The sequence below is a fragment of the Schistocerca gregaria genome, unplaced genomic scaffold (genome assembly GCF_023897955.1).
Source record: "Schistocerca gregaria isolate iqSchGreg1 unplaced genomic scaffold, iqSchGreg1.2 ptg000350l, whole genome shotgun sequence".
Taxonomy (NCBI): Eukaryota; Metazoa; Arthropoda; class Insecta; order Orthoptera; family Acrididae; genus Schistocerca; species Schistocerca gregaria.
Genome location: NW_026061810.1, coordinates 1,606,282 through 1,627,355, shown reverse-complemented (window position 1 = coordinate 1,627,355; position 21,074 = coordinate 1,606,282). Strand labels below are relative to the sequence as shown.

At 27.0% G+C, this 21,074-nt stretch overlaps 4 long non-coding RNA genes across 4 annotated transcripts in view; 1 reads left to right on the top strand and 3 right to left on the bottom strand.

Moving 5' to 3' along the window:
* Positions 1 to 17,118, top strand: part of LOC126307610 (uncharacterized) — a 49,415-nt gene extending 32,297 nt beyond the window's left edge. Inside the window, exon 2 of the long non-coding RNA XR_007553646.1 lies at positions 16,909 to 17,118. This is a non-coding gene — a long non-coding RNA (uncharacterized LOC126307610). The remainder of the gene's footprint in view (positions 1 to 16,908) is intronic.
* LOC126307615 (uncharacterized) overlaps positions 8,498 to 21,074 on the bottom strand; it is an 82,901-nt gene continuing 70,324 nt past the window's right edge. Inside the window, exon 2 of the long non-coding RNA XR_007553650.1 lies at positions 8,498 to 9,507. This is a non-coding gene — a long non-coding RNA (uncharacterized LOC126307615). The remainder of the gene's footprint in view (positions 9,508 to 21,074) is intronic.
* Positions 16,022 to 21,074, bottom strand: part of LOC126307611 (uncharacterized) — a 54,173-nt gene continuing 49,120 nt past the window's right edge. Inside the window, exon 2 of the long non-coding RNA XR_007553647.1 lies at positions 16,022 to 16,172. This is a non-coding gene — a long non-coding RNA (uncharacterized LOC126307611). The remainder of the gene's footprint in view (positions 16,173 to 21,074) is intronic.
* LOC126307614 (uncharacterized) overlaps positions 19,923 to 21,074 on the bottom strand; it is a 36,056-nt gene continuing 34,904 nt past the window's right edge. Inside the window, exon 2 of the long non-coding RNA XR_007553649.1 lies at positions 19,923 to 20,393. This is a non-coding gene — a long non-coding RNA (uncharacterized LOC126307614). The remainder of the gene's footprint in view (positions 20,394 to 21,074) is intronic.

The window sequence follows — 21,074 nt, the reverse complement described above, 5'->3', positions numbered from 1 at the left end:
TGTGCAAATCAGGATATCTTGATTATTTATTTTATTATATTTATTTTTTGTTTATTTAATTATTTAATATAAATAATTTTATTGTATTTTTGTCTTAGTATATTTTATAGAAATGATTTTTTAAATTATAGTTTATTGGTAATGTAAGTGTTTTATGAAATATTATTTTAAATTTTTTTAAGTAGATTATATTTATTGTACCTTTTGTATCAGGGTTTATCAAAATTTTAGTATTTATTTTACTTGTCTCGATTTGGGGTGATTTATAAATAATTTATAGTTAATGTATCATAATTATTATTAAATTATTTATAGAAATGAGATGTTAATCGTTTCCCAAGATATCTAGTTTCTTAAGAAAAAATTTAATTTTTTAAAGTTATTTGTTTTTATTTAATTTTTTAAGTAAAAATATTAACTTATTTATTCTTTAAGGGATAAGCTTTGAAGTTAATAACCTATAATTTATTTTATAGAAATATAATAGTAAGCTTTAAACCAGCTGTCTTTAAGATTACGTTTTAGTTCATTATTTTTTATTTTCATTTTATAAATATTTTAGGTTTTTTATTAAGATTATTAATTTAATTTTAAAATTTTTGTAATAATGATAGAATTAGTATATTTATTTGTATGAAATTTTTACCTTGTGAACTTATTATAAGGAACTAGGCAAAATTGATTTCCGCCTGTTTATCAAAAACATGTCCTCTTGTTTATATTTTGAGGTCTGGCCTGCTCACTGAGCGTATTTTTAAAGAGCCGCGGTATTTTGACCGTGCAAAGGTAGCATAATCATCAGTCTCTTAATTAGTGGCTGGAATGAATGGCTTGACGAGAAATCAACTGTCTCTTAATAAATTTTTGAATTTAACTTTTGAGTCAAAAGGCTTAAATTCTTCTTTAGGACGAGAAGACCCTATAGAGCTTGACATTTTACTTTTATATAGTTTTTTGTTTGTCTTTCTATATTTAATGATGATGTTTTGTTGGGGTGACATGATGAATAGATAAACTCTTCATTATTATATCATTTATTTATGTTTGTTATTTTGATCCATAATTTATGATCATAAGATTAAGTTACCTTAGGGATAACAGCGTAATTGTTTTTGAGAGCTCATATCGACAAAGCAGATTGCGACCTCGATGTTGGATTAAGAAAAATTTTGGGTGCAGGAGCCCAATGATTAGGTCTGTTCGACCTTTAAATTCTTACATGATCTGAGTTCAGACCGGCGTGAGCCAGGTCGGTTTCTATCCTAAGATTGTTAATCCATATTAGTACGAAAGGACCATATGGTTAAAATATTTTTTGTTATATTGATTAATATTAATTTATTTACTATTTTGACAGATTAATGTGTTGAATTTAGAATTCATTTATGTAGATTTTTTCTACAAATAGTATTGATACTTTATGATTTATTTATATTTATTTTGAATTTTCTTTTATTGGTTATTTGTGTTTTAATTAGTGTTGCCTTTTTAACTTTATTAGAGCGTAAGGTTTTAGGTTATATTCAGATTCGAAAGGGTCCAAATAAGGTAGGTTTTGTTGGAATTCCTCAGCCATTTAGAGATGCTATTAAGTTAATTTGTAAGGAGCAGCCAATTCCTATTATATCTAATTACCTACTTTATTTTTTTCCCCTGTTTTTAATTTAATGATTTCTTTAGCCGTTTGAGTAATTTTTCCTTATTTAACTTATATGTGTTCTTTTTCTTATGGATTTTTATTTTTTTTATGTTGTACTAGATTAGGTGTTTATACTGTTATAATTGCTGGTTGATCTTCTAATTCAAATTATTCATTATTAGGTTTTCTTCGTTCTGTTGCTCAAACAATTTCTTATGAAGTTAGTTTAGCTTTAATTTTATTGTCTTTAATTATTTTAATTGGTAGTTTTAATATGTTTGATTTTATAAACTATCAGCTTTATTGTTGATTTATTATTATTTCTTTTCCTTTAGCTTTAGCTTGTTTTGCTTCTTGCTTAGCTGAAACTAATCGTACTCCTTTTGATTTTGCTGAAGGGGAATCTGAGTTAGTTTCAGGATTTAATATTGAGTATGGTGTGGGTGGTTTTACTTTAATTTTTTTAGCTGAATATACTAGAATTGTCTTCATAAGAATGTTATTGGCTTTAATTTTTTTGGGCGGTGATTTTTATTCTTTTATATTTTTTATTAAGCTTGCTATTATATCTTTTGGTTTTATTTGGGTTCGTGGAACATTACCACGGTTCCGTTATGATAAATTAATGTACTTAGCTTGAAAAAGTTTTTTACCTTTATCTTTGAATTTTTTTATTTTCTTTGTTGGTTTAAAGATTTTATTTATCTCATTTGTTTAGTGAAATTTTTTGAGAAAAGTTAATAGAAGAGTTAAACTTCTAATTTTATGTTTTCAAAACATATGCTTTTCCTAAGCTAATTAACTTTATTCCTTAATTAATTTATCTCATGCGTTTGCAACATGGACATTAATTAAGAAATATGTGAAGTAAATAATTGTTAAGATTTGACCTGTTATAATATAAGGTTCTTCAACAGGTCGTTTACCAATTCACGTTAGTAAGCATACAACAACTACTATAATTCAGAATAAAATTTGATTAATAGGGTAAAATTGAATGCCTCGGAATGGTGTTTTATTATAAAATGGTAAAATTATTAAGATTCTAATTGATAAAAATAATGCAATAACACCTCCTAACTTATTAGGGATAGATCGTAGAATTGCATATGCAAATAGGAAATATCATTCTGGTTGAATGTGAACTGGTGTTACTAATGGGTTGGCAGGTACAAAGTTATCTGGATCTCCTAATAGGTAAGGATTAATTAAACATAGTATATTTAATAATGATGTTATTATTACAAATGTAATAGAATCCTTAAAGGTAAAGTATGGATGGAATGGAATTTTTTCAATATCTCCATTTAGTCCAAGAGGATTATTAGATCCTGTTTGGTGAAGACAAAATAAATGAATTGCTGCTATAGCAGCAATAATAAATGGTAATACAAAATGGAATGTGAAGAATCGATTTAATGTTGCATTATCAACAGCGAATCCTCCTCATACTCATTGGACTAAATCTGCTCCTAAGTATGGGATTGCTGATAATAAATTAGTAATTACTGTTGCACGTCAAAAAGATATTTGGCCTCAGGGTAAGACATATCCTATAAATGCAGTTGCTATAACTAAAAATAAAATCACTGTACCAGTTATTCAGGTATGTATATATATATAAGATCCATAGTAAATTCCCCGTCCTACATGTAAGTAAATACAAATAAAAAATATAGATGCTCCATTTGCGTGTAAGGTTCGGATAATTCAACCATTATTTACGTCTCGGCAGATGTGTACTACACTACTGAATGCTATTTCAATATTTGATGTATAATGTATAGCTAAAAGTAGTCCAGTTACGATTTGAATTACCAAACATAACCCTAATAGGGATCCAAAATTTCATCAAAATGAAATATTTGTTGGGGCAGGTAAGTCAATTAAAGAGTTATTAATAATTTTAATTAAAGGATGTCTTAATCGTAAGGGTTTATTCATTAGTAATTATCTTATTTTACGAATAGGTCCCTGATTAATATTGGTGATTTTAACAACTGCTAGTAGTGCTAAAAATAAATAAATTATTATTATTATTGTAATAATGAATGTTGGTCTATTATATAATTTTTCTAAAGATATTGTTATTTCTTGATAATTGATTGAATTATCAATATTTATAGTTTCGGTGTTTTTGAAAAAGTCTATAAATATAGATATATCTAGAATAATTAATATTAATATGATAAATACTCACATTATTAATGTAATAATTATAGTGATTGATTTAGGCTGAAATATTTCGTTTGATGCAGTTCTTGTAATGTAAATAAATAATACTAGTATACCACCAAGAAATGTTAAAAATAAAATATATGATAATCAATATCTTTCTATTATTGTTCCTGTTATTAATCCAACTAGGAAGGTTTGAAGGATAATAAAAAGCATTATTGATATTGGGTGTCTTAATTTAATAAAATTAATATTTATTACATTTGATAATGATATAATTATTATTTTGATCATTTCAGGGGTTAGTTTATTTAAAATACCGGTTTTGGGGACCGATGATGGAAGCTTTTCCACCTCTGAAGTTTTAAAAGTGGGGGCTGGACTTATTTCCGGTTTACAAGACCGGCGTTTTTTTTAAACTATTAAAACTAATGTTTATATTCTCTATTTTTACTTCTTTATTGATTTATTTTGCTGGTGTTTATGTTTTTTCTTCTAAACGTAAACATTTATTAATGGTTCTTTTGAGATTAGAATATATTGTTCTTTCTTTATTTATGTTAGTTATTGTTTTTCTTATTGAGTTTGATTATGATTATTTTTTTCCTGTTATTTTTTTAGTTTTTTCTGTTTGTGAGGGTGCTTTAGGTCTTTCTATTTTAGTTTCAATAATTCGTTCTCATGGTAATGATTTTTTTAATTCTTTTGGTTTATCTTTATGTTAAAGTGTTTATTTATAACTATTTTTTTGATCCCTCTTTGTTTATTAAATAATTGTTGATGGTTGGTTCATTCTTTAATGTTTCTGTCGGGTTTTGTTTTTATAATTTGTGTTTATTCATATGCTGATTTGAATATAATTAGATATTATTTTGGTATTGATTATTTTTCTTTTAGTTTAATTTTACTTAGTTTTTGGATTTGTTCTTTAATAATCACTGCTAGAGGTTCAGTTTATTTAAGTTCATATCATTCTAATTTTTTTGTTTTTATGGTTTTGATTTTAATAATTATGCTTTATTGTTCATTTGCTAGATTAAGTCTTCTTTCTTTTTATAATTTTTTTGAGGCTAGATTAGTTCCTACTTTACTTTTAATTTTGGGTTGGGGTTATCAACCTGAGCGTTTGCAGGCTGGTGTTTATTTAATTTTTTATACTTTGGTTGCTAGATTACCTTTATTATTAGTTTTATTTAAGGTTTATGATTTTTCTAATACTTTATATTTTCCTTTATTGGTTGATTTTGGTTCTTATTATTTTATGTTTTATGTATTTATAATTTTGGCTTTTTTAGTTAAGATACCTATGTTTTTGGTTCATTTATGACTTCCTAAGGCTCATGTAGAGGCCCCTATTTCAGGTAGAATAATTCTTGCTGGTGTTTTATTAAAGTTAGGTGGTTATGGTATTTTTCGTGTTATAAAGGTTATTTCTTATTTGGGTTTAAAGTTTAATTATTTTTGATTGTCTTTAGGTTTATCTGGGGGTGTTATTGTAAGATTTATTTGTTTTCGTCAGGTTGATTTAAAGTCTTTAATTGCATATTCTTCTGTTGCTCATATAAGAATGGTTATTGGTGGATTGATGACTATGAATTGATGAGGTTGTGTAGGTTCTCTTTCTCTAATGGTTGGTCATGGTTTATGTTCTTCTGGTTTATTTTGTTTATCTAATATTATTTATGAACGTTTAGGTAGACGAAGATTATTAATTAACAAGGGTATAATTAATTTGATGCCAAGAATGGCTTTATGATGATTTCTTTTAAGATCATCAAATATGGCTGCTCCTCCTTCTTTACATTTGGTAGGTGAAATTAGATTATTAAATAGAATTATATCTTGATCTTCTTTTAGATTCTTTGCTTTGATTTTTTTATCTTTTTTTAGAGCTGTTTATACTTTGTATATATATTCTTATTCTCAGCATGGGAATTATTATTCTGGTGTTTATACTTGTTCTCTTGGTTATTTTCGTGAATATCATCTTTTACTTTTACATTGATTGCCTTTAAATATTCTCTGTTTAAAGGGTGAATATTTCTTTGTTTAGTTTGCTTAAGTATTTTAATTAAAAATATTGTTTTGTGGAATCAATGATATGAAGTTTTTCATCTTAGGCCGTGAATTTATTTTCTATTTGTTCTTTGAGTTTTTTTTTCTTTGTTTATTTCGAGAACTATAATTTTTATTTTAGGTATTTATTATTTAATAATTGATTATAGAGTTTTTGTTGAGTGAGAGCTTTTCAATTTAAATGGTTCTATAGTTGTTATAACTTTAATTTTGGATTGAGTATCTCTTATTTTTATATCTTTTGTTATATATATTTCTTCTTTGGTTATTTATTATAGAGAGGATTATATATCTGGTGAAAAGAATATAAATCGTTTTATTATTATTGTTTTAATATTTATTCTTTCTATAGGTTTTTTAATTATTAGTCCTAATTTAATTAGAATTTTATTAGGTTGAGATGGTTTAGGTTTAGTTTCTTATTGTTTAGTTATTTATTATCAAAATGTAAAATCTTATAGTGCTGGTATATTAACTGCAGTTTCTAATCGTATTGGTGATGTTGCTATTTTAATTTCTATTGCATGAATGTTAAATTTTGGTGGTTGAAATTATATTTATTATTATGATTTTATTTCTAATTCTTTTGAAATAAAGCTCATTACTATATTAATTGTTTTAGCAGCTATAACTAAGAGAGCTCAGATTCCTTTCTCTTCATGACTTCCTGCTGCTATAGCAGCTCCTACTCCTGTTTCTGCTTTAGTTCATTCTTCTACTCTTGTTACTGCTGGTGTTTATTTATTAATTCGTTTTAGACCAATATTGGATACTTATAATTGTGGTTGATTTTTACTTTTAATTGGTTGTATAACTATATTTATGGCTGGATTGGGCGCTAATTTTGAGTTTGATTTAAAGAAGATTATTGCTCTTTCTACTTTAAGACAACTTGGTTTAATAATAAGAATTTTGGCTATAGGTTAACCAAAGCTTGCATTTTTTCATTTATTGGCTCATGCTTTATTTAAGGCATTATTATTTATATGTGCAGGTTCAATAATTCATAATTTGAAGGATTCTCAGGATATTCGTTTTATAGGATCAATTGTTAATTTCATACCTTTAACTTCAGTTTGTTTTAATGTTTCTAGTTTATCTTTGTGTGGAATACCTTTTTTAGCGGGATTTTATTCAAAGGATTTAATTCTTGAGATGGTTTGTTTAAGATGAATTAATTGTTTAATTTTTTTTCTTTATTTTTTTTCTACTGGTTTAACTGCTTCTTATTCTTTTCGTTTGTTTTATTATTCAATATCTGGTGATAATAATTTTTATTCTAGATTTTCTTTTGATGATAAGGGTTATTATATTTCATTTGGAATAATTGGTCTATTGTTTGTTGCTGTTTTTGGTGGTAGTCTTTTATCTTGATTAATTTTTCCTATTCCTCATGTGATAGCTTTACCTTATTATTTAAAGTTTTTAACTATTACAGTTGTTATTTTAGGTGCTTATTTAGGTTATCTTATTTCTAATTTTGATTTTTCTCATAATTTATTTTCTTTAAGTATACTTTCTTTTGTTAGATTTGCTGGTTCTATATGATTTATACCTTTTCTTTCAACTAAGTTTATTAGATATATGCCTTTAAAAATAGGTTATTATTCATCTAAGTCATTTGATTATGGTTGAGGTGAATTACTTGGTGGTCAAGGTTTATATAGATTATTTATTTATTTAATTGGTTATATTTAAGGTTGATATGATTCTAATTTCAAGATTTATCTTTTAACTTTTATTTTTTGAATATTTATTTTGGTAATATTGTTTTTCGTTTACTTAAATAGCTTATAATTAGAGCGTGACACTGAAGATGTTAAGGAAGTATTTTTACTTTTAAGTATCTGTCTCGCGTGTGATATTATTTTTACAGTGAAAATGTAATGTTTTATTTAAACTATATAAATTTCAGAAATGTTAACGGAGTTTAACCGCCAATATAAAAAGTTAGCAGCTTTCATATTGGCTTTACATTTCCTTAATTGGAACTATTATAGTTCAATTATATTATTAACAGTAATACGCCTCTTTTTGGCTTCAATTAATAAGAATAAGGGTAGTACATACCAATCTTCCAGGTCGAAACTGACTGCAATATTTCGCTTCTTATTCTATTTAAGGTTGATTGATAATATCAATACTTTTTGAATGCAACCCAAATGTTATATTTAACTACAACCCTTTATTCTGCTCATTGTAATGCTCCTTGGTTTCATTCATGGTATAGTCCTCCTAATAGAACTAGAATAAAAAATATTGTTGATACTGTTCAGATTATAATGTCTGAAGTTTTAAAAATAATTACAATTGGTAGAATTAGTGCAATTTCTACATCAAAAATTAAAAAGATTACTGCGATTAGGAAGAATCGTATTGAGAATGGTATTCGTGCTGATCTTTTTGGATCAAACCCACATTCAAATGGTGATCTTTTTTCTCGATCATTAATTAATTTTTTTGATAGTGTTGTTGCCAGGATTATAACATTTTTGGAATAATAAATCTAATGATAACTCTTGTTGATAGAATTAGAATTGTTTTTCTTGATTTATATCAAGCTTTCTGATTGGAAGTCAAATGTACTATTTATACTAGAAAAACAATTATCTACCTCATCAATAAATAGAGATATATAAGAATAATCATACTACGTCTACGAAGTGTCAGTATCATGCTGCTGCTTCAAATCCAAAGTGATGTCTTGGTGAAAATTGATTTATTGAGTGTCGAAGTAGACATGTTGATAAAAAGATTGTTCCAATAATTACGTGTAAACCATGGAATCCTGTTGCAACAAAGAATGTTGATCCATAAACTGCATCTGCAATGGTAAAAGGTGCTTCTCAATATTCATATGCTTGAAGTATTGTAAAGTATAGTCCTAATAACACTGTGAAGAATAATCCTTGTAGTGCTTGAGTATGATTAGATTCCATTAAACTATGATGTGCTCATGTTACTGTTACTCCTGATGCTAAAAGAATAGCTGTATTAAGTAATGGAATTTGTATAGGGTTAAAGGGTTGAATTCCTATTGGAGGTCATAGTATTCCTAGTTCAATTGTTGGTGCTAATCTTCTTCTAAAGAATGCTCAAAAAAAAGAAACGAAAAATAATACCTCTGATGCAATAAATAAAATTATTCCTCATCGTAATCCAATTGATACAAATCCTGTGTGTAATCCTTGATATGTTCCTTCTCGTACTACATCTCGTCATCATTGAATTATAGTTAGTAGGGTAATTCCAAATCCAATTATGAATAAGTTAATATTAAATAGGTGGAATCATTTTGCTAGTCCTGATACTAGGACTATTGCTCCAATTGCTCCTGTTAATGGTCAAGGTCTATAGTCTACTAAGTGGAATGGGTGGTTTGAGTGAGTTGTTAACATAGGTTTAATATACTTCTCTAGAATATAGAGTTCTTAGAATTGAGAAAACATAGGCTTGAATTATTGCTACTGCTGATTCTAGAATTAATAGAAGTATTTGTCCAATAATTAGTAATGAGATTAAGTTTATTGCTATAGATGGTCCTGTGTTTCCTAATAAGGTTAATAATAAGTGTCCTGCAATTATATTTGCTGCCAACCGTACTGCTAATGTACCTGGTCGAATAACATTACTAACTGTTTCAATTAGTACTAGAAATGATATTAATGCAGGCGGTGTACCTTGTGGTACAAGGTGTGTAAATATATGATTAGTATGGTTAATTCATCCAAATAATATAAATCTTAGCCATATAGGTAGGGCAATTGCAAATGTTAATGCTAAATGTCTTGTTCTAGTAAAAATATAAGGGAATAATCCTATGAAATTGTTAAATAATATTATAATAAAAATTGAGATGAAAATGAATGTTGTTCCATTAAATGATTTTGGTCCAAGAAGTGTTTTAAATTCATTATGTAAGGTTAAATTTAGTTTATTTCAGATAATGTTAATTCGTGATGGTGTAAGTCAAAATAGTGATGGGATTAATAATAGTCCTAGAAATGTTCTAGTTCAATTTAATGATAAATTAAAGATGTTAGTTGATGGGTCAAATGTTGAGAATAGATTTGTTATCATTTTCAATTTAAGTTTTTTATTTCAATTGTTCCTTTTTCTGCTCTTTTAATAAGGTTAGGTTTAAATGAGAAGAAGTTTATTTGATTAAACAAGATTAATGTAGCTGAAAATATAATGAATAGTGAGAATCATATAAGAGGGGATGTTTGAGGGATTTGGATATAATTTCCCCATCAGAAGTAGTCGTTAATTTACTATTATTTGGTTTAAGAGACCATTACTTACTTTCAGTCATCTGATGAATTTCAAGGTGTACTAATTTTTTTAGTTACTTTAGATTGACACTCTAATGTTATTTATTTTAACTAACTCCTTAAATTATCTTAGATAATCACTTAATAAATAAATTTACTGAAGTTCTTTCAATTACAATTGGTATAAATCTGTGGTTTGCTCCACAGATTTCTGAGCATTGTCCAAAGAATAATCCAGGTCGATTTATTGTGAATGTTCCTTGATTTAACCGACCTGGCGTTGCATCAATTTTAACCCCTAATGCAGGAACTGCTCATGAGTGTAGAACATCTGATGCTCTTGTTAATACTCGTACTTCTGTATTTATTGGTAGGATTGTTCGGTTATCTACATCTAGTAGTCGGAATCCATCATTTTCTAGGTCTTGTTCTGGTGTTATATAAGTGTCAAATTCTACGTCTATGAAGTCTGAATATTCATATCTTCAATATCATTGTCGTCCAATGGTTTTAATTGTAATTATTGCATCTACTGAATCATCAAGTAAATATAATAGTCGTAATGATGGAAGGGCAATAAAAATTAATGTAATTGCTGGTAAAGCTGTTCAGATTGTTTCAATTAAATGTCCATGAAGTATATTACGGTTAGTATAGGCAATAAATAATATATAACTTAGGGCATAACCTACAATTACTGTAATTAATAATAATACGACCATAGTATGATCATGAAAGAATGATAATTGCTCCATTAATGGTGAAGCTCCATCTTGAAGAGATAAATTTGATCATGTTGCCATTAATAAATATATTCTAATAAAAGGTCAAACCTTTATTTGTAGAGCTTAAATCTACTGCACTAATCTGCCATATTAGAATCTAGAGATTAATGGTAATTCTGAGTAACTATGTTCTGCAGGAGGGTTATTTTGTAGTCATTCTGTTGATCTTCTTATGTTAGCTCTAAATATAATTGCTCGGTTTGTAATCATTCTTTCTCATATAATTACAATGAATATAATGATTCCTACAATAGAAATTGTAGACCCAATTCTTGATACTACGTTTCATGATGTATATGCGTCTGGGTAGTCAGAGTATCGTCGAGGTCAAAGAATGATGTATTTAAATTTCGATCTGTTAATAATATAGTAATAGCTCCTGCTAAAACTGGAAGTGAAAGAAGGAGAAGTAATGCTGTAATAGCTACAGATCATACAAATAAAGGTGTTTGATCTAAAGTTATACTTTCTGATCGTATATTAATTGCTGTTGTAATGAAATTCACTGCACCAAGAATAGATGATACACCTGCTAAGTGCAGTGAAAAAATAGCTAGATCTACAGATGCACCCCCGTGTGCAATAGCTCCTGCTAGAGGAGGGTAAACTGTTCATCCTGTACCAGCACCATTATCTACTATAGAAGATGTAAGAAGAAGGGTTAGTGAAGGTGGTAGTAATCAAAAACTTATATTATTTATTCGTGGAAATGCTATATCTGGTGCACCAATTATTAGTGGAACAAGTCAATTACCAAATCCACCAATTATAATAGGTATTACTATAAAGAAAATTATTACGAATGCGTGAGCTGTAATAATAACATTATAAATCTGGTCATCCCCAATTAGAGATCCGGGTTGGCCAAGTTCAGCACGAATAAGTATTCTTATTGATGTTCCTACTATTCCTGCTCATGCTCCAAATATGAAGTATAAAGTACCAATGTCCTTATGGTTTGTTGAGAATAATCATTTTTGCAGTAAGATGGCTGAATTTTAGGTGGTAGACTGTAAATCTACTTATGAGATGTTTTCTCTCTTATCATATTTAGGTCTTATATTCAATTATGATTCTAGACTGCAATTCTAGAGGTGTAAAATTTTACTAAGGCCTAAAAGATTATTCTTTTAATTATAACTTTGAAGGTTATTAGTTTGATTAACTTAAGTCCTTAGTATAATGAAATTAAGGTTGATGTTGAAGTCAATCCTATTGTTGAAATTATTACTGTTATAGGAAGAATGATTCTTGATTTTTGGGACTTTATCTTTATAGATCACGAATTTTCTGTGTATGATATAATTAGAGCTGAGAATCTAATACGTATATAGTAGTAGAGTGTAATTGTGGTAAATACAACTATAATAGTTATAATAGTTGTTATATTGTTTTCTATTAATGATTGTATTACAATTCATTTTGGTAAGAATCCAAGGAATGGTGGTAGTCCACCTAAAGATAATAAAGATAAGAATATTATGAATTTAATTTCGGTTTTTATATTTCTGGCTGAATAAATTTGATTTATGAAAAATAAATTTATTTGCTTAAATAATAAAACTATAATTAATCTTAATAGTGAGTAAATAATGAAGTATAGTTCTCAGATGTTTTCTCTGACTGTTAATGATCTAATTATTCAACCTAGATGTCTGATTGATGAATATGCTAAAAGTTGTCGTAAGGATGTTTGATTTAAACCTCCTATTGCCCCAATAATAATTCTTAAGATAATAATTGTTCAAATAAAAGTTCTTAATTGAATACAATAAGATAAGACCATTATTGGGGCGATTTTTTGTCATGTTATTAATGTTAAACAATTATTTCATCTTGATGCTCCTATAACTTCTGGAAATCAGAAATGGAAAGGTGCAGCTCCAATCTTTAATAATAGTCTAGATCTAATTATTATTGATGGGATAAATTCTGTTTCCCATCCCATGGGATATTTTATTTGAATCAGCAAAATTGAAAATAATAATATTGTCGATGCTATTGCTTGGACAATAAAATATTTAATTGATGATTCATTTATTATTATATTTTTATTTCTTGTTAGGAGCGGAATAAATGAAAGTAAGTTGATCTCAAGTCCTATTCAAACCCCAAATCAGGAATTTGATGAAATGGACAGGATCGTTCCTATCATTAATGTTGATAGGAAGAGAAGTTTTGTAGAGTTGTTGGTCATTAAAAAGGAGAGGATTGATACCTCTATAAATGGGGTATGAACCCATTAGCTTGTTTAGCTTACCTTTTTACATTAAGGTGTATGATGCACGTTAGTTTTTGATACTAAAGGAGGTAGCCTAATTCTATCTTATGTAATTTTAATGAAGGTAATTTTATTTACTTTATTTACCCTATCAAGGTAACCCTTTAATCAGGCACTTCATTTATTTAATATATAAATCGAAAGTTTTTTTTTGAAATTCTTTTATGTATTATTTTGTTTAATTAGGATTAATTTATCCTGCTCATTTTATTTTTTTTATATATATATATAATAAATAATTTATATTAATATATTACATTTAATTGAAATTAAAGTATTATAAGTTCATCTTACCATTATCAATTGATTATTTTAATGCAATTATTTACCTAGGATTATAGCTACTTATGTTTTTAGCTTAAAATAGGTTATTATAATATAATATATATAATAATATGTAATTTAATATTTAATATTATTATAATTGGATATAATAAATAAAATTATTAATTTAAATATAAAATATTATAATTAATATAAATAATTATATTAATTATAATAATATAATAATGTAAATTATCTATAATTAGATTATTTAACTAATATATATGAAAGTTAACTTAATATAAAAAAAGAATTCATATTAATAACATATTATATTAAATTACATAATTGTATAAAATATATTTATTATATTATTTAATCTTTCTTTATTTATTAGTGAAAAGAAAGATTAAATAAGAAAGAAAATAATACATTTATTGCTATACATGTTCCATATTAATCTTTAATTATATATAATAGAGAAGTTGTTGTTTATCTGCCGAGACGTAAATAATGGTTGAATTATCCGAACCTTACACGCAAATGGAGCATCTATATTTTTTATTTGTATTTACTTACATGTAGGACGGGGAATTTACTATGGATCTTATATATATATACATACCTGAATAATTGGTACAGTGATTTTATTTTTAGTTATAGCAACTGCATTTATAGGATATGTCTTACCCTGAGGCCAAATATCTTTTTGAGGTGCAACAGTAATTACTAATTTATTATCAGCAATCCTATACTTAGGAACAGATTTAGTCCAATGAGTATGAGGAGGATTCGCTGTTGATAATGCAACATTAAATCGATTCTTCACATTCCATTTTGTATTACCATTTATTATTGCTGCTATAGCAGCAATTCATTTATTTTTTCTTCACCAAACAGGATCTAATAATCCTCTTGGACTAAATGGAGATATTGAAAAAATTCCATTCCATCCATACTTTAGCTTTAAGGATTCTATTACATTTGTAATAATAACATCATTATTCATTATACTATGTTTCATTAATCCTTACCTATTAGGAGATCCAGATTACTTTGTACCTGCCAACCCATTAGTAACACCAGTTCACATTCAACCAGAATGATATTTCCTATTTGCATATGCAATTCTACGATCTATCCCTAATAAGTTAGGAGGTGTTATTGCATTATTTTTATCAATTAGAATCTTAATAATTTTACCATTTTATAATAAAACACCATTCCGAGGCATTCAATTTTACCCTATTAATCAAATTTTATTCTGAATTATAGTAGTTGTTGTATGCTTACTAACGTGAATTGGTAAACGACCTGTTGAAGAACCTTATATTATAACAGGTCAAATCTTAACAATTATTTACTTCACATATTTCTTAATTAATGTCCATGTCGCAAACGCATGAGATAAATTAATTAAGGAATAAAGTTAATTAGCTTAGGAAAAGCATATGTTTTGAAACATAAAATTAGACGTTTAACTCTTCTATTAACTTTTCTCAAAAAATTTCACTAAACAAATGAGATAAATAAAATCTTTAAACCAACAAAGAAAATAAAAAAATTCAAAGATAAAGGTAAAAAACTTTTTCAAGCTAAGTACATTAATTTATCATAACGGAACCGTGGTAATGTTCCACGAACCCAAATAAAACCAAAAGATATAATAGCAAGCTTAATAAAAAATATAAAAGAATAAAAATCACCGCCCAAAAAAATTAAAGCCAGTAACATTCTTATGAAGACAATTCTAGTATATTCAGCTAAAAAATTAAAGTAAAACCACCCGCACCATACTCAATATTAAATTCTGAAACTAACTCAGATTCCCCTTCAGCAAAATCAAAAGGAGTACGATTAGTTTCAGCTAAGCAAGAAGCAAAACAAGCTAAAGCTAAAGGAAAAGAAATAATAATAAATCAACAATAAAGCTGATAGTTTATAAAATCAAACATATTAAAACTACCAATTAAAATAATTAAAGACAATAAAATTAAAGCTAAACTAACTTCATAAGAAATTGTTTGAGCAACAGAACGAAGAGAACCTAATAATGAATAATTTGAATTAGAAGATCAACCAGCAATTATAACAGTATAAACACCTAATCTAGTACAACATAAAAAAAATAAAAATCCATAAGAAAAAGAACACATATAAGTTAAATAAGGAAAAATTACTCAAACGGCTAAAGAAATCATTAAATTAAAAACAGGGGAAAAATAATAAAGTAGGTAATTAGATATAATAGGAATTGGCTGCTCCTTACAAATTAACTTAATAGCATCTCTAAATGGCTGAGGAATTCCAACAAAACCTACCTTATTTGGACCCTTTCGAATCTGAATATAACCTAAAACCTTACACTCTAATAAAGTTAAAAAGGCAACACTAATTAAAACACAAATAACCAATAAAAGAAAATTCAAAATAAATATAAATAAATCATAAAGTATCAATACTATTTGTAGAAAAAATCTAGATAAATTAATTCTAAATTCAACACATTAATCTGTCAAAATAGTAAATAAATTAATATTAATCAATATAACAAAAAATATTTTAATTATATGGTCCTTTCGTACTAATATGGATTAACAATCTTAGGATAGAAACCGACCTGGCTCACGCCGGTCTGAACTCAGATCATGTAAGAATTTAAAGGTCGAACAGACCTAATCATTGGGCTCCTGCACCCAAAATTTTTCTTAATCCAACATCGAGGTCGCAATCTGCTTTGTCGATATGAGCTCTCAAAAACAATTACGCTGTTATCCCTAAGGTAACTTAATCTTATGATCATAAATTATGGATCAAAATAACAAACATAAATAAATGATATAATAATGAAGAGTTTATCTATTCTTGATGTCACCCCAACAAAACATCATCATTAAATATAGAAAGACAAACAAAAAACTATATAAAAGTAAAATGTCAAGCTCTATAGGGTCTTCTCGTCCTAAAGAAGAATTTAAGCCTTTTGACTCAAAAGTTAAATTCAAAAATTTATTAAGAGACAGTTGATTTCTCGTCAAGCCATTCATTCCAGCCACTAATTAAGAGACTAATGATTATGCTACCTTTGCACGGTCAAAATACCGCGGCTCTTTAAAAATACGCTCAGTGAGCAGGCCAGACCTCAAAATATAAACAAGAGGACATGTTTTTGATAAACAGGTGGAAATCAATTTTGCCTAGTTCCTTATAATAAGTTCACAAGGTAAAAATTTCATACAAATAAATATACTAATTCTATCATTATTACAAAAATTTTAAAATTAAATTAATAATCTTAATAAAAAACCTAAAATATTTATAAAATCAAAATAAAAAATAATGAACTAAAACGTAATCTTAAAGATAGCTGGTTTAAAGCTTACTATTATATTCCTATAAAATAAATTATAGGTTATTAACTTCAAAGCTTATCCCTTAAAGAATAAATAAGTTAATATTTTTACTTAAAAAATTAATTAAAAACAAATAACTTTAAAAAATTAAATTGTTTCTTAAGAAACTCGATATCTTGGGAAACGATTAACATCTCATTTCTATAAATAATTTAATAATAATTATGATACATTAACTATAAATTATTTATAAATCAACCCAAATCGAGACAAGTAAAATAAATACTAAAATTTTGATAAAGCCTGATACAAAAGGTACAATAAATAAAATCTACTTAAAAAAATTTAAAATAATATTTCATAAAACACTTACATTACCAATAAACTATAATTTAAAAAATCAATTCTATAAAATATACTAAGACAAAAATACAATAAAATTATTTATATTGAATAATTAAATAAACAAAAAATAAATATAATAAAATAAATAATCAAGATATCCTGATTTGCACAGAAAAATTTTCAGTGTAAATGAAACACTTTACTAATAAGTTATATCTTGAAACTCTTCCTAGATACACTTTCCAGTACATCTACTATGTTACGACTTATCTCATCTAAATTGAAGCTACTTTAAAATAAAATAGAATAATCAATAATGAGAGCGACGGGCGATGTGTACACATCTCAGAGCCAATATCAGTTAAATTAAATAAATTAAATTACTATCAAATCCACCTTCATTAACAGTATTTCACTATCAAATCCGTAATAAACAAAAATCTATTGTAACCCACCTCCTCTTAACTATAAGCTGCACCTTGACCTGAAATATTTTATAATTATAAATCTTGAGAATTATAACTCTAAAAAGATTCTCTGATAACGGAGATATACAAACAAATAAATTAAGTAGAGTAAATCGTGTATTATCAATCATGGGGTAGGTTCCTCTGAATGGAATGAGATACCGCCAAATTCTTTGGGTTTAAAGACCTTAACTAATAGTACCCTGGTAAATATAATTAACATTTAAAATAATAGGGTATCTAATCCTAGTTTATTATTTAAATTTCACAGATTCATAAAAAGGGCCACAAATAAATTTTAACATTTCACCTTACAAATTTATATTTCAACCCTAATAATATAAACAACTGTTTTAACCAATAATATTCACTTGTATCAATCGTATAACCGCGGCTGCTGGCACGAATTATGCCGATACTAAATCAATTGCTAAATCCAAAATCACTTGATAATTAAATCAAATTACTGCAAAAAGAACATTTAGTCTAACAAAACTTACATATAATACAAAGAAAAAGTGAATAAACAAGCAAGAATAAAACTTTTAAAAATAAAAAATAAGAAAATTTTAAATCTATTAATTCAGGAAAAAATAAAAGATTCAAATATTTAAAGAAAAAAAAGAAAAAAACCACAAACATTAACAAAAAAAAAAGAAACGCCCCTATGTATGACCACAACAACATCTCTATTATATATAATTAAAGATTAATATGGAACATGTATAGCAATAAATGTATTATATTCTTTCTTATTTAATCTTTCTTTTCACTAATAAATAAAGAAAGATTAAATAATATAATAAATATATGATTAGTATGGTTAATTCATCCAAATAATATAAATCTTAGCCATATAGGTAGGGCAATTGCAAATGTTAATGCTAAATGTCTTGTTCTAGTAAAAATATAAGGGAATAATCCTATGAAATTGTTAAATAATATTATAATAAAAATTGAGATGAAAATGAATGTTGTCCCATTAAATGATTTTGGTCCAAGAAGTGTTTTAAATTCATTATGTAAGGTTAAATTTAGTTTATTTCAGATAATGTTAATTCGTGATGGTGTAAGTCAAAATAGTGATGGGATTAATAATAGTCCTAGAAATGTTCTAGTTCAATTTAATGATAAATTAAAGATGTTAGTTGATGGGTCAAATGTTGAGAATAGATTTGTTATCATTTTCAATTTAAGTTTTTTATTTCAATTGTTCCTTTTTCTGCTCTTTTAATAAGGTTAGGTTTAAATGAGAAGAAGTTTATTTGATTAAACAAGATTAATGTAGCTGAAAATATAATGAATATTGAGAATCATATAAGAGGGGATATTTGAGGGATTTGGATATAATTTCCCCATCAGAAGTAGTCGTTAATTTACTATTATTTGGTTTAAGAGACCATTACTTACTTTCAGTCATCTGATGAATTTCAAGGTGTACTAATTTTTTTTAGTTACTTTAGATTGACACTCTAATGTTATTTATTTTAACTAACTCCTTAAATTATCTTAGATAATCACTTAATAAATAAATTTACTGAAGTTCTTTCAATTACAATTGGTATAAATCTGTGGTTTGCTCCACAGATTTCTGAGCATTGTCCAAAGAATAATCCAGGTCGATTTATTGTGAATGTTCCTTGATTTAACCGACCTGGCGTTGCATCAATTTTAACCCCTAATGCAGGAACTGCTCATGAGTGTAGAACATCAGATGCTCTTGTTAATACTCGTACTTCTGTATTTATTGGTAGGATTGTTCGGTTATCTACATCTAGTAGTCGGAATCCATCATTTTCTAGGTCTTGTTCTGGTGTTATATAAGTGTCAAATTCTACGTCTATGAAGTCTGAATATTCATATCTTCAATATCATTGTCGTCCAATCGTTTTAATTGTAATTATTGCATCTACTGAATCATCAAGTAAATATAATAGTCGTAATGATGGAAGGGCAATAAAAATTAATGTAATAGCTGGTAAAGCTGTTCAGATTGTTTCAATTAAATGTCCATGAAGTATATTACAGTTAGTATAGGCAATAAATAATATATAACTTAGGGCATAACCTACAATTACTGTAATTAATAATAATACGACCATAGTATGATCATGAAAGAATGATAATTGCTCCATTAATGGTGAAGCTCCATCTTGAAGAGATAAATTTGATCATGTTGCCATTAATAAATATTTTCTAATAAAAGGTCAAACCTTTATTTGTAGAGCTTAAATCTACTGCACTAATCTGCCATATTAGAATCTAGAGATTAATGGTAATTCTGAGTAACTATGTTCTGCAGGAGGGTTATTTTGTAGTCATTCTGTTGATCTTCTTATGTTAGCTCTAAATATAATTGCTCGGTTTGTAATCATTCTTTCTCATATAATTACAATGAATATAATGATTCCTACAATAGAAATTGTAGACCCAATTCTTGATACTACGTTTCATGATGTATATGCGTCTGGGTAGTCAGAGTATCGTCGAGGTATTCCTGCTAATCCTAGGAAGTGTTGAGGAAAGAATGTTAAATTTACTCCAATGAATATAATTGTAAATTGGATTTTTAATCATGTATTATTTATAGTTAATCCTGTAAATAGTGGATATCATTGAATGACACCTCCTATAATTGCAAATACTGCTCCTATAGATAATACATAATGAAAGTGGGCTACTACATAATATGTATCATGTAATACAATATCAAGTGATGAATTTGCTATTCCTGTTAATCCACCAATTGTAAATAGGAAAATAAATCCTAGAGCTCATAATAATGGTGGTTTGAACTTGAATTTAGTTCCATATAATGTAGCTAATCATCTAAATACCTTAATTCCTGTAGGTACAGCAATAATTATTGTTGCTGATGTAAAATATGCTCGTGTGTCAACATCCATTCCTACTGTAAATATATGATGTGCTCATACAATAAATCCTATTAGTCCAATTGATAGTATAGCATAAATTATACCTAATGTTCCAAATGATTCAATTTTTCCTCTTTCTTGACATACAATATGTGAAATAATTCCGAACCCCGGTAGAATTAAAATATAAACTTCTGGGTGTCCAAAGAATCAAAATAGATGTTGATATAGAATTGGGTCACCCCCTCCTGCAGGGTCAAAGAATGATGTATTTAAATTTCGATCTGTTAATAAGATAGTAATAGCTCCTGCTAAAACTGGAAGTGAAAGAAGGAGAAGTAATGCTGTAATAGCTACAGATCATACAAATAAAGGTGTTTAATCTAAAGTTATACTTTCTGATCGTATATTAATTGCTGTTGTAATGAAATTCACTGCACCAAGAATAGATGATACACCTGCTAAGTGCAGTGAAAAAATAGCTAGATCTACAGATGCACCCCCGTGTGCAATAGCTCCTGCTAGAGGAGGGTAAA